This window comes from Ambystoma mexicanum, chromosome 5p (genome assembly GCF_040938575.1).
Source record: "Ambystoma mexicanum isolate Mex_15411 chromosome 5p, UKY_AmexF1_1, whole genome shotgun sequence".
NCBI classification, from domain to species: Eukaryota; Metazoa; Chordata; class Amphibia; order Caudata; family Ambystomatidae; genus Ambystoma; species Ambystoma mexicanum.
The window spans coordinates 957379016-957393916 of NC_090930.1; the positions used below are offsets into that span (position 1 = coordinate 957379016).

At 47.8% G+C, this 14901-nt stretch overlaps 1 protein-coding gene across 1 annotated transcript in view; it reads left to right on the forward strand.

The window, feature by feature from the left end:
- Positions 1 to 14901, forward strand: part of ZPBP (zona pellucida binding protein) — a 1976511-nt gene that overhangs the window by 523474 nt on the left and 1438136 nt on the right. The gene's annotated exons all lie outside the window — the stretch shown is intronic.

A 14901-nucleotide genomic window follows, 5' to 3' on the forward strand; every position in this document is an offset into this window, starting at 1 on the left:
ACGTGATCTCAAGTACGCAGAGTCACTGCGTTTCCATGGCAAAGACCAGTGCTTCTTAAAGAACACAGAACGAACTGGCTGAACAAACTTCCGTGTTCCGAAGCAGCGTCTTCGTGACAAAAGCGAGGGAACCCCAGGTGAGGAACGTAAGCGAGTAGGAAAGAAAAGGTTGCCAGTTTGTCTCCTTGATTTACGAATCCTGACAGCATCCTCCCCCAATGAAGCATTACCCCCACGAGAGGCCAAGAATTGAAACATGAGATCAGGAGCATGGATATTGGAGGCCGGTTCCCAGGTCCTGTCTTCCGGACCATAGCCTTTCCAGTCCACTAGGAACAACTGCTTGCCCCTGACCGTCTTGACATCCAGAATAGCCTGTACCTCATATTCTTCCGTCCCCTGGACCATAACAGGTGGTGGACGGGGAAGCGAAACAACCGGTGAGAGGCAAGGTTTGAGTAAAGAAACATGAAAAACTGGATGAATTTTCCAGGATGACGGAAGATCCAATCTCACCGCAACTGGGTTAACCAAAGAAAGCACAGGAAAGGGACCCACAAAACGAGGTAAAAGACATCTGCGACCTGGTATACGGAGATTCTTGGTGGACAACCACACTTTGTTCCTGGGTGTATACTGAGGGGCTGGTTCTCTATGCCTGTCAGCATACCGCTTAGCATGGTCTTTTGCTACTTTCAATTGACGAAGTACAGCCTCATGAACGGTTGTAACATCCCGTAGACAACCCTGTAGTGCCGGGTTAGCAATGTCTGTGACAAAATCCAGTGGAAGAGTTCGGGGATGTTGGCCATACATAGCAAAGAAGGGCGAAGTGCCGGTGGAAGTATGAATAGAATTGTTATATGCAAACTCGGCATGGATCAGCACCGAAAACCATGATTCCTGGAATTGCAATGTTAGACAGCGCAAATATTGCTCGAGGGTGGCATTGAGCCTTTCGGTCTGACCGTCAGTTTGTGGATGGTAAGCACTGGAAAAGCGGTCGTCGATACCCAATGAAGTGGTAAGATGCCTCCAGAATCTTGAGGTGAATTGAGACCCACTATCAGATATGATAATATCAGGAAGACCAAAATCACGGAAAACATGACGTAGAAATAGATCCGCAAGAACAGGAGCAGTAGGCAAACCTTGGCAGGGAACAAAACGAGCAAGTTTGGTGAAATAGTCCACAATAACCCAAACCGTATCAAAACCTTGAACAGGTGGGAGCTCGACAATAAAATCCATCGATATCATTGACCAAGGACGTTCAGGGAGAGGTAAGGGTTGCATAAGTCCCATAGGTTTCGTGGTAGATCCCTTGCACTGGGCACAGATAGAACAAGCGGAGACATAAACAGAGACGTCTCGCTGTAAGGACGGCCACCAACACCAGCGACGTAACAATTCCTGGGTCTTACGTCTCCCTGGATGGGCCGCCAGCAAGGAATCATGGCACCATTGCAGTGCCGTGCGCCGTGTGGCCAGATCGGGCAAATATAAGCGACCTTGAACATAAGGCAAGGAATTGACGATGTCCATGTTATATTCTTTTAACTCACTTGGTTCTGAGGCCACCCAGTCCCGGATGGAGGAGACTAGTGAGGGTTGCAAGGTACAGGCGCAGACCACCTGGTGACTCTGAAGTATAGTACCCCCCCAGGAACGCGACGGGTTTCCATGCAGTCTAGACAAGGCATCAGCCTTGGAGTTCAAAGGTCCAGGACGATATGTGAGTGTAAAATTATACATGGAGAAGAACTCATGCCACCTGGAATGACGTGCCGTAGTACACTGTAAGGATTTCAGGGCCAGAAGATTCCTGTGATCAGTGTACACTTGCACTGGTAAGTCTGCCCCCAGTAAGTGATGTCTCCAAACAATGAAGGCATCACTTACGGCCAAGAGCTCCAATTCTGAAACAGTATAATTCTGTTCGTAAGGGGTGAGTTTGCGTGAATGATAAGCCACCGGATGGAGCAAACCAGTATCTTTGCACATTTGGGACAGAACTGCGCCGACCGCAACCTCAGAGGCGTCCGCCTCCACAAAAAATGGTTGGATCGAATCAGGATGCTGAAGCACCGGTGCAGTGGTAAAGGCCTGCTTCAACGCGTCAAATGCTTGTTGTGCCTCAGCATTCCAAACAAAAGGCCGTTTACTACTGGTCAATGCAGTAAGTGGAGCTACAGTTTCTGAGAATGAACGAATGAACCGACGATAGAAATTAGCAAAGCCAAGGAAAGACTGCAATGCCTTGATGGTAGAAGGAATTGGCCAATCCAACACTGCTTGAACCTTGGCATTGCTCATCTTTATGCCAGTATTAGTTATTTCATAACCAAGGAACTCTACCTCGGTAACATGGAACAAACACTTTTCTAATTTGTCATATAAGCGGTTATCTCGAAGACGTTGCAAAACTGCAGATACGTGCTTTACATGTTCTTCATAGGACGAGGAGTATACCAATATGTCGTCAAGATAGACAACGACGTGAAGATCCAACATGTCGCTGAACACATCATTGATAAATCTTTGGAAGGTAGCCGGAGCGTTGCACAGACCAAAGGGCATAACTAAATATTCGAACAGCCCATATTTAGTTTTGAACGCTGTCTTCCACTCATCTCCTTTCCTCATTCTGACCAAATTGTAAGCTCCGCGTAAATCTAGTTTAGTAAACAATTCTGAAGAACCCAGTTGGTCTAGGAGAACAGATATCAATGGAATAGGATATTGGTTTCTGATGGTAACAGCATTCAGTTCGCGATAGTCTATGCACGGTCTCAGATCCCCCTCTTTCTTTGGCACAAAGAAGAGGGGAGACGCGGCAGGGGAACGGGAAGGACGGATAAAACCATTGGCTAGGGCTTTATCTAAATACTCCTTCAAAATGAGGTTCTCCTTTTGAGTAAGTGAATATATACGTCCTGAAGGTATTTTTGCGCCTTCCAGTAAGTCTATAGGGCAATCGTAGGGACAATGAGGTGGAAGGGTATCGGCCCCTATCTTATCGAACACATCCTTGAAGTCCTTGTATTCTTTAGGCAAGGCTGAAGAAACGCCACCTACCACTGCGGCCGTATCCAATAAGGAGATGCAAGGCCCACACGACTTCACCGGTACTGAGAGACAGTGTCTCTTGCAATGGTCCGAAGAGAACGTAATGCAACCAGACTGCCAATTGACCAATGGATTGTGGCGCACCAACCAAGGCAACCCCAAGATAATCTTATACTGGGGTGCGGAAATAACGTCAAAAGTTATTTGTTCAGTATGGCCCGAGTCTAATGTCATAGTGAGCTCAATGGTGCGTTCCGTGACCAAACCTGACAACAGAGAGGTGCCGTCTACAGCGTTGACCACCTCTGGAAACTCCTTGCGTTCTACAGGGATTTTCCATTCCTGTAAATACTGTCCGTCTATGTAGTTTCCCGTGGCACCGGAATCCAAGATAGCATGGACAGTCCATGGACTGGCAGACTGGAAGGCTAGATTAGCTGGAACAAAATAAAGGGCGGAGTGTCTGGAGTCCTGACCTAGTGTGCTCGGCAATGGGACTCCATCTATTGCCGGGCCCTGGAGTTTCCCTGTTTCTTGGGCTTTTTAGGGCACTGTCTCAAGAAATGTTCGGCAGAACCGCAATAAAAGCACAAATTACTCTTTTTGCGATGTTCTCTTTCCTCCGTGGTTAATGGACCCCGTACTGCGCCTATCTGCATAGGTTCCTCGCTGCCTGGTACAGGGGTATTAATGGAAGCGGTAGCAGGAACGGGACCCCGTCTTTCACCCTTCCGTTCTGCCCGACGGGCATCTATCTGGAGGACTAGATCCAACAATTCCGGAAAGGTGGAAGGCACTACCGGGACTGTGGCTAGTATTCAGGGATTCCGAATGTCCCTTGTAAAACAGGGCTGCCTTTTTCTCATCAGGCCAACCGGCTTCTGCTACCAACTGGTTAAACCTAGCCAAATAATTCAACAACGTAGTGTCACCTTGTTGCAAAGAGAGAAGTTCCAGATCGGTGGCCTGAGTCTTATACCTGGTATCAAAAACCCGTGACAGGGCTTTAATTAATGCATCACAATCATAGAGTAAATGGCTTCCTTGCTCCAACAATGGATTAGCCCAGGTTGCCGCTGTGCCACCTAAATATGACAGTACGAACGCTGCCTTGGTAGTGGAATCAGGAAACGAAGTAGGGCGGCACAGGAAATGCAACCGACACTGATTAATAAAGGTCCGGAATGTTTTAGGATCCCCGTGAAACCTCTCCGGTGGAGCCAGAGGGAATTGGGCAGCAAGAACCACGGGAGCGCTCTCGGAGTTGATGGGAGCAGATCCCGAACCGGCACCAGAACCAGAAGAGAAACCGGAGGTGCCAGCCCCAGCAGATTGAAGGCCTAATCGCAACTCATGAATGTTGCGTTGTGTGTCTTCATGAGCTGCAGTCATGTCAGCCCGTAAATCAGCCACTAGTTGAGCCAATGCGGTTAACGGGTCACCTGAGACGTCCATAATAAGGCTTCTGAATATGTTAAGTCAGGAGATATTCCTTGACCATGTAACCAGAATCCTGACTTCAAGATTTTGAACTCGTCGTGCAGAAGACAAATTCTTTTTGTCAATGTACCCAACAGAGAGGAAAAAGAAACTCTCTGACCAGTCAATTGACCAAAAGATGGGTTTAAAGATGAGAGGACGTCACAGGAACCAGTCAACCTGCAAAGGAACCATAATTAGTGACAGAAGACAGCTTGAATAGCAATGCTCAGAGAACCAAACGTCAAGTACCTGAGAATAGACTATAGTTGGCAGACTGGCAAATCAGAATGGAAATGTGGCGTCAGAATTCTAAGGGGACAAGAATAATCAGTAACTAACCGGGAACCAAACAAGGACCAAAAAAACAGGATTAGAAAATAAAGGAACAGTCTTACCGGGTGATAGTTTCCAAGGAAGTCCAAAACTGAAGTAGTAAATGAAGAGCAGAAGATCCGCAAGCAGGAGTGATCCACCTACCCACCGCCGGCACGAGGACGCCTAAACAAGAGTCCGGTAAACAGCCGTGTCCACCTGAAACCGACGGCACGCGGACGCCTAGTATTAAGTTTCCAGTTCCAAGAGAAAATGAGGAAGTCCGTAGAAAAGTTCCAGTAACAGCAGAATGAATGATGTAGATGGTAGTACCAGCCAAGATGATGACAAGAAAAATCCGTGAACAGTTCCAAGAGTCGAAAACCAAGAGGGCAAAATTCGAGCAGACGTCCGCGATCCGTAACACTTCCAAATAGCAGTTCCGAGGGTCGAGGCAACAACAAGAGGGGAACACAAGTAGGAATCCAGTAGGCAATCCGGGTCAAAACATTAACTTCAGCAGAAACAAGGTCAGAATACGTAGCGGCAAGAGAAATAACAATTTCAGAAGCAGTGAGTAGCGGGGAGGCGGGGCATAAGAAGGAAAACCAAAAGTCACGTGATTCTAACAATGCGTAAAGACACGTGATCTCAAGTACGCAGAGTCACTGCGTTTCCATGGCAAGGACCAGTGCTTCTTAAAGAACACAGAACGAACTGGCTGAACAAACTTCCGTGTTCCGAAGCAGCGTCTTCGTGACAAAAGCGAGGGAACCCCAGGTGAGGAACGTAAGCGAGTAGGAAAGAAAAGGTTGCCAGTTTGTCTCCTTGATTTACGAATCCTGACACACGTATTCCTCATCACCCCTCCCAACCTACCCCGCAGTAGAATTGATGTCATTGCAGTTTACACTCTTTGAGGGTGAGTAGCTGTCGGGCGTAGGATTAACCAATACATGTAAAAACTGAACTGAAGCCAATGGTCACTGTGTGCGCTATATACCATCAATTACGACAATGCTGAGACAGAGGCCCTCGAGGGACATCAAGACGACGGGCATCGACGACCAGCGACCCCTGCTGGAAAACATTTGCTGGACATGGAGAGATCATAAGATTAGGACTACATGGGGGATCATCCCGTCGAAAGAACGTTACCACAGGTAAGTAACTTGTTCTTCACTTTTGGCAACACCAACACATCATAGGCCACATGTGCCTTCTTCGCTTGCCGCAAGAACTTTAGAAGACTTCCCTTCACTTCTCTGAAAATAGTCATGCACCACAATAGGCAGCATCTGAAACAAATACAACAATCTGGGGAGGTAGTTCATCTTTAACCCCTTAAATGCTGAGCTCTATGCAAGTCTATGCAAATAGGAAGATCATATTCCTCCTTAGCATTTAAGGGGTTAAGGTATTAAGGCATCCCATTAATCATATTGCAACTCTCCCATTTCACCATATCTGAAAAAAAATGCTGCTGAAAGGGAGTGTAGTTCGTTTCATACAACCCTGTATATCCTAAGTAGAGGAGCTTGTCCACTCTCAGCTCTATTCCCAACCGTGCCAGCCCTCCTGCATCTCGCTCTCCCTCCTGGTCAAAGGGGAACAAGATAGACTTTCCCATATTAACCTTAAACCTCGAAAACACCCCATTTTGCCCAGTCAGATCAATCGCCATCGGGACAGACACCAGAGGGTTTCCGAAGATGTAGTGGGATGTAATCCGCATATAATCCCAATTTATAATCTCACCTTGCCCACAATAATACCCACCAATGGCTACAGAGTGAGTGTTAGGCAGAATTATATGCAGTACCCTTTGGGAACACTACACACAATTAAGACTTCAAGTGACAGTACAATTTCACCTTTGGTACAAGCCTGTACTACACAGTTATAGTGGTAGCAGTAGCAGAGCAGCCAGACTTATCTCAAGAGTAAGTGAGCAGTACAAATGGTTACACAAAGGGCAGCAATTACTATGGTTCAGGCAAACACTGACTCAAGGTTTCTAAGTAAAAGAATATATATTTATTTACTCAACAGTTGTATAACATTTCACTATTATAAGCAAGTTAAGAAATCACAATCATAAATACACCACACCACTTCCCTTAAATTCTAGACCAGTTAAGCTCACAAAATGAAGTGGTAGCAAAATGGTACTCCAGCAATTTAAAAGGGAGGGAAAGACAAAGTTATAAGAAAATGGGGCAAAACCAACAGGAAAGTACTCAGGGCAATTGAACAAGAGAGACTACAAGGTTAAAATCATATAGAAAAGGCTTAGGGCCAAAGTCAATGGTTTAAAAGTCTTTTGCTCAAGATAATATAGTTCAATGTTGTTTGTGGTAAGGTTTGTGGCATAGATTCCGGATGAGGTTGGTTGGTATAAAAGTTAGTTCAAAAAGAAGAGAAGAGAAGAACATGCCCTCGGATTGGAAAAAGATTTCAAACACTTTCACCGCGGCTGAACGAAACAGACAATCGGATTTGCACAGTACCTTAAAACGGAGAGGGAGCTGTAGCTGATGCGGACGTTCCTGGTGGTTCCTGCAGGCTCACAGTTCCTGAAGCGACTGTCGGACTGACACGAAGTAGGAAGACTGGAGGGTCCTGCGCCACCCAGGGAAGAAGCCAGCAGCAGAGCAAAACAACGAATAAAAGGTGCGCTCCTTAAAACCCAAACAGGGTCCGACCTTCCTGACTATCCGGCCCACTGTATCTCTGTACAGTGAATTCGACCAGAGGGGTCCTGGCTTGCAGTTTGGGCGAACTGGTTGGTCCCACCAGCTCAAGGGAAGAAGTTTCCTGGAGGATCATCAAACATCAATCCGATCACATTATAACTCATTAAGTCCTCTCCTTCCTGCCGGTGCCTGGTCGACTCTTTCGTCTTTTTCATAAGTCAGTCGTTAAGGTTGAATTGTGTCCGCTTTCAACAAGCTTTCAATCTCTATTAAAAAAGGCGTTAATTGGAGTATCCGCTTCATATCAATCCCATTAAAGATTTTCTCCTACCATTCATCAGCACACAATGAAGGATGTTTCTCAGTCCATGGGCCCAGATGGATTGATCGCACGTCTCTCAATTTACCACAAAACAGTACCAGATGTTTGAGGGTCTCCACGTCACGTGAACAGAATCTGCATGCTGTATCTAAGGATGTGTTACTTTCCCATACTCTAAGACGCTCTTTAGTTTTAAAGGTGTTCAATCTGAATAGCATGAACACTCTCCTTACATTCGCACTTGGAAACAGACCAATGTACTTTTGAAGTTCATTGCTTCACTCGGTACAGCAACCATCAGGGTATTAGCTGTTCTTTGTGCGCAGGTCGCCTCCCAGTCAGCACGCCAGATTTTTAGCTTTGCAGCATTAGGATTGTCGTGCAGTAATTCCAAGTTGATGTCAAGTTCCACGAGAAGATCTTCACAGCGTTTAACCCACATTGAGACCATGTTGTTTCTGTCGGAGGATGTGTCATGTAAGATTTGAAATTGCAGAATTTTCTCACATGTTCGTGTTTTGTGATATAAAGATAGAAGGTTCCAACAAATTCTAGCATGCAAGGAGGTTAGAGCCAATTCGTACCCTTTACATGCCGGGGACACTCCCTTTGGTAAGCTCAACGCTTTGGACCAGAAACGCTTTGGACCAGAACGTGTTCTCCAGTGTGGACCACATAGAATAGGGACAACCCAGTGCGTTTTCAGCTCTGTATGTTAGAATTGGAGACGCTTTTTGTTGGTAGAAATTTCGTACTGGGATTAGAGAGAACCTTCCAAGTCTTTTATTCAAAAGGAGTGCTTGATTGGCAAGTTGATGACATTTCCTCTTAATTTCGATGATCCATGTGCCGTCATATATGCTAGAACTTATCCGCATACCCAAGTATTTTACACTACTTGACAAGCCAAGGATTCTTGTCCCAACTTCCATGAGGCTTTACGTTTGTTTTTATTTCGCACTGTTCTCAAATTGTTAAGCACCATGATTTTGCATTTGGAGGTATTGATCTCCAATTGGTTCATGGTCACAAATTTTTGCACTGCGTCCAACTTTCTCTGATATGAAAAGGCTAAAGATTGCCGCGGCCAATGAACATCCCTGATTCACTCCCTTGTGCGTTTTAATCTCCTTGGACAGCGTTCCAGCTTGGTTTAAGCGAATTCGGACCGAGGTTTCCGTATGTAGATCTTTGATTGCATTTATCAGACCGGCTGGACAGCCCCATAATCGCAGTTTATTCCAAAGGAGTTTGCGGTTGATAGAGTCAAACGCGTGGGAGAAGTCAATAAAAGCAAGGTAAACTTTTGTGTTGGTACGTATGGCCTCCATCTTCAGCAAGTTTAGAATAAGGAGCATCCAACATTTTTAACAAGCCCAGCTTGTCTTATGTCTACCCGATTTGCCTTTGTGGACCATTCAATCAATTTTCTTTGTAGCACTGTTGCATAGATTTTGGCAAGAACATCCAGCGGTGCCACTGGACGATAATTTTTGGGACAAGCTCCATTTCCTTTCTTGAAAATAGGTACAATTATAGCCCATTTCCAGGAAATACTTGTCTGATATTGTAACCTTATCCTTTCAAACCATTCCAGACACATGTCGGCCCAGAGATCAGGATGTGCCCTGGAATTGTTTGATTTTTTTTATCGCCATGATGTCTTCTTTTGAAGATGTGTCCCAAGATGATTCAAGTAAGGCAGATGGAATTGGGGTGACATTATGTTCACTATACAGGGTCTCGAAATGTGTCTGCCATTCTGCTTCCGTCACCATACAGGCTTGGAGTGCCATTTGGAGTGCTTCAAGGTTGTTAATAATACGCCAAAAAGCTCCACTGTTTTTATTTTCTAAGCACATCAACACCTCCTCTGCGTCGTGCTGTAGCAAATGATGTATATGTCCTTTCAGCCAATTTTTGTAATTTTGTCGCACCAGCCGATTTCTGGTTGTTCTTACCTGGCTCGGGAGCATTTTGTTTTTACGGATCATTGATCGCATCAGACGCTTCCTCTTCAGAACTTCTAAGTCCAAGTAATGGGTCTTTTTAAATGACTGATTTTTGAGCCCTGTATTTTTTGCTTTGAACTCAGACAACAGCGGTGCATATTCTACTGTCGAGCCTCCCACATGAAGTTTTTCAGATGGATACGCAACCTCGGTTGTATCCAAACGCAATCTGATTCTACTTGATTCCACATTGACCTGCGTTGACCACTTTAGACCTGGCTTGACAATAGTCGTAAGGAGCTCCATTTTTAGCATCTCATGATCGCCATTGTGCATTTGAATGACCTTTAGAGATTTAACTCGTGAATGGAGGGCGTCCGATATAAAGATATAATCAATGGTGGATGATTGGTCGCCGCGATGCCATGTTGCACCAGGTGGAATATCTCCTTGGGTACATCCATTTAGCATCGGGAGATCCCGTGCTTTTAGTTCTTCAAGCCATTCGTTTGTAAATCTTGCTTTTTGTGATTTTAAGGGCTTAAAGTAGTCTATGTTGATGTCGCCACAGATTATTATGTTTAAAGGTTGTGTAGATTCAACCAAATCATCAATGATTTGTTGATATTTGGTCTATGAAGGAAAACGTTTCTGCCCTCTCATGGTTACAATATATATTTATTATATGTATACGGTCTGAACAGACCTTTCAAAAGTCAAGTTTCCCAATCTCAGATACTTGAATGTAGGGTGAGTGGTTTGTCGACTTTAATAGGCAGTAGCCTGAGGATCACCTAATAAGCATTACCAAACCCGCCATAAGGCGACCCTTCTCCAATAAGATGGCGGGGTTAAGAGCACATTAAAATTCTGAGACCACCGGTAGGTTGCTCATCCAGGTTTCTTGCAAGCAAGCAACGTGGATTCCATGCAGCCAATTCGAGTTAAGCAAATGTACGAAGCCTCTCGTGTTCCATGATATAAATTTACATGGCAGATTACTATCCTCAGTCTGGCATTAGCTTCATCTGTTGTTGTTCAGCGATTTTGCGAGCCAGTTCCAGTTGCCCATTTCATCCTTAATGAGAGGGCTGCTTGATAGGTATGTTCACGGCAGTATCACGGCTATTTCTACCGTTTATGGTAATTCTGATGTTGTCCATCTTGCTGATCCTAACCTCAGGTTGAATATCAACAAACAAGACTTTCACCGAGCCAGGTTTTAAGATTCCATGTTGTTTCTGAGAGTTAGAGTTCTGCGTGTGAACTGCCTTCTTGATGTTAATTGAGCGATCAGAATGCTCTTCTGGAAACAGAAGGGGAAACATACCATCACTCGTTTATGCAGATCGATCAGGTGTCATAATGTCATTCGACTTTTTGAGAGTGGTCTCCTTCATCCTGTAGATATCGAATCCCAATGACAATAAGGCGTCTGATGCCTAAGATCGTTCCTGCTATTATGTTCGAGGCTAAATGCAGAATCACTTTGTCATTCCGCATTTCGTCAGGGAACTCTACGATTTTTACATCCTGAGAACCCAACGTTGTAAATGAGGAATATGATGTAATAGTTTTATCACATTAGTGCGATTCAGGATCAAATTATCGCAGGAATCGATTCTCTCTAACAAGATCTTAGGTACAAAATGATTGGCCCTCATTCCGAGTAGGGCGGTAAGGGATACCGGGCACAGGTAAGGAGACCGGTGCCGATAATCCCTTACCGCCCTACTACGAGGTCCCTTAGCGGGTCCCTTCCTTAACGCCTGATCTGACCAGGTGTTAAGGACGGGACCTGTTGAGGGACCTGGGCACAAATAACGGGCTTGGCATACGCCGGCACGTTATTTGCGCCCTCCCCATTCCCATTGAGCCCTATGGGGGCTCAAATGGGAATGGGGAATGGTTTGGTCAATGGGCACTCACCGGTCCCGCCAAGGTCTGACTAGACCGGTAAGTCCCCATTACACCAAACTGGACACGGTACCGTAATTGGTGGCAGTCATGGCGCAAATAGCGCCATGGCTACCACCAACCTCGGAATGAGGGACATTATCTTCATTAGGTTTGTCTTTGTTGTTTCATTAGAATTATCAACTGATTTTGTGAAGTGTTTACCCTTATTTCGTTGTATTAGATTCTTTGATGATGATATTGAATCATTTACATAGATCTTCTCGTGCTCGGGACGTACAACCACGGATAACAGTTGGTTAGTCTTCAAAGTAGACGAGGAGGTTCTTTGTGGATTACCCCCTAACAAGTCGCTTTTTTTTTCTTGTAAGATGGGCAACACAGGGCTCAAAGGCGCTGAGTCAATTGCTATGACATCAGAGTTCTCAGCAATTATTGAGCAAGTTCTATCACTGTTCCATGCAACTCTGTCCTTCCTCAACTCTTCAGAGGAATGAAGCAAGCTTGTCGTAGGTCGCTCATCGGTACTGTCAGAAGACATCGGAGGAGTAACATTTCTCAGAATTCCAGGAGATTTAGACACGTCTGATATGTTATTCTCAACGGACATGGCGGTCGTCCTCTCACTGTCGTCACATTCTGAATCGTTGTAAACAGACAAGTCCAAGAGGGCGTCCGAACTATCCTGCACAACGTCATCAATCTGTATGACTTCCTTCTCAGATAATTTAATTGGCGGAACATCAGTTGTTATCTTGTTCTCAAGTGCCTGCAGCAAGGGGCGTGTGTAGCTCAAATCCACCTTCTCTACAAACTGAATCACTTTAATATTCCTTAGAAATGTTCGAGCCCCAGATGCTTGAATCCTCTTCCGCCCTGAAAGATTTTTAGGTTTCTTTGTTTGGAGTTTGGGCTGCCGTATCTGTTTCGTTATTTTCTGTGGAGTTTGAGTTCCACCATTAAAGATGGCAAACACTCCAGAGGAGTTAGGATTGGCGGACACATCCGCCACTTTCTCAGTAGTAATCGTTGGCACAGGATTGTGAAGTAATGAAGATCCCGCTACTTGGTCGTTGAGTTGTGCCAGGTTGGCAATACTCCTTGCATGGGGAAAGCACTATTAAAAGAGGTCTCAGCGATTCAAGATGGCCGCCGGCAGTGACTAGACGTGCCGACGGCAGCTCCCGCACCCCAAGGCCTTCATTAGGGATCCACCACCCCCTGAAGGCATCCAGCGGCAGCGGAGGATTGGTGCGGCAGTGGGAGCGAGCTCGGGCAGCCAGCTGAGGAGGATTAGCGGGCGCCTCATAGCCGGAGCCCCGTGTTCAGCGACAGCGGAGACCTGCTCGGGCGGCCGGCGAGCGGCCCCCCGATCCGCGAGCGGAGGAGCCCGGCCCCCCGACCCGTGAGCAGAGGAGCCCGCGGAGGAGGAGGGTGCAGCGGAGGGGGTCGGGCCTGGCCGCGGCTGAGCCCGGCGGGTGAGCGTGCCCGCCCAGAGCGAGGGGCCGCCTCTGTGAACGGAGGTCGCGAGGGACGGCGGGCGGACCCGCGGGTGGCCGCGTCCCCAGGGCGGGGACGGCGGGGACCGCCGGCGACCGGCGAAAGGAGCGGCCCCCCCGAGGAGCAGGAGAAGGCCTCCCGGCCTGCGACAGGGAGGTGAGGAGTGTCCGGAACCGGGGGGTAGGGGGAGGCGAGCATTGGAGGCGGCCCCCGGGTTGGTGGCTCGGCCCCGGTGCGGCCTGTTGGCGATCCCGGAAGCGCTGCTCGGGGATCGGGCCTGCCTCTCCCCCCCCCCATTTTGACCTGTGGACATAGCGCAGGCCTCCCGAGGGGGGGTGAGACCTCCGGGGCCCTTCATAAATTGGATAACCACCCCTCCTGGAAGTGGCAAACGATCCCTTGTGGCACCCGGGGGAGGAGCGGTGGACTACCCCGGGTGAGCTGGCGGGCTAACCCTGTTCCCTAATGCCCTCGAGAGCCAGGGGGAGAGCATCGCGCACCGGACAGAGGGGGGGGGCCCATTGGGCACCCTTCCCTCCCTGTGGTCAGCAGCAATGGAGGCCGCCTGTGGAGAAGGCTCTGAGCAACATGAGGTGCCTGGAGTGGGAGACCGAGAGCCCTTGACAAGGGGGGACCTCAGAGGCGAGATGCAGGCCCTGGGAGAGACTTTAGCCAAAGCAGTCCAGGATCAGTTCCAGCTGCTGCGGTCGGACCTAAACACGGCCCTCGGAGAGCTGAAACAGGAGGTAGTTCAATTGGGCGAGAGGACTGATATTTTGGAGAGGGGCCTGCAGGAACTGGAAAAAGATGGGGCGGCGCCGGAGAGGCGATCGACCGCCTCGACCTGGCGACCCGCAACTTAGAAACCCAACTAGAAGATTTGGAAAATAGATCGAGACGAGTCAATATCAGGGTAAAACTCCTTCCAGAATCAGTCACGGATAGGGATTTGAAGAGAGTGGTACAGAGCATTTGTGTGGAGCTGTTAGGGGGAGATGACCCTGAGGAGATAGAGCTGGACAGGGTGCACAGAGTGGGCCGGCCTCTCCCCGGCCGGGATGCTAAGCCACGGGACGTTCTGGCAGCGTTCGCACGATATGTTCAAAAGGAGGCAGTGTTACGGGCGGCTAGACTGCGTGAACCACTGCTTTATAAGGGCCAGGAGATTGCTTTATTTCAAGACTTGGCCAACAGTACTCTGGTGAAAAGGAGGGCAATGCGTCCTGTTCTTGGGGCACTCTCGAAGAAGAATGTTAAGTACAAGTGGACCTTCCCGTTTGGGTTGTTGTTTGAATGGGAGGGCGCCCAAAGGAGGGCCACCAGTGTGCAGGAGGCAGCGAACATCATCAATCTGCCCCTTGGAGATGCGGGGGGGGTCACTGGAAATGGTCGCCCGACCCCGGGAGAAGGAATTAGACCGTGGACGTGGTCCACGGTGGGCGCCAGCTCTAAGAAGAAAATGTCACGGAGGCGCCCACGGGAGGAGAAGGAGAAGCCCGATCAGGGAGAGGTGGGGGGTGGCCCCCGGTTCGGTGGGAGTCCGGTAGAGAAGGCGTGAAAGGATCTTGGATTTTGAAAAGGGGGTGGTGGGAAGAAAGCTATCAACGGTTTCGGGGAGGGGGCGGGGTTGCACCTCTTGGATCACGCAAGG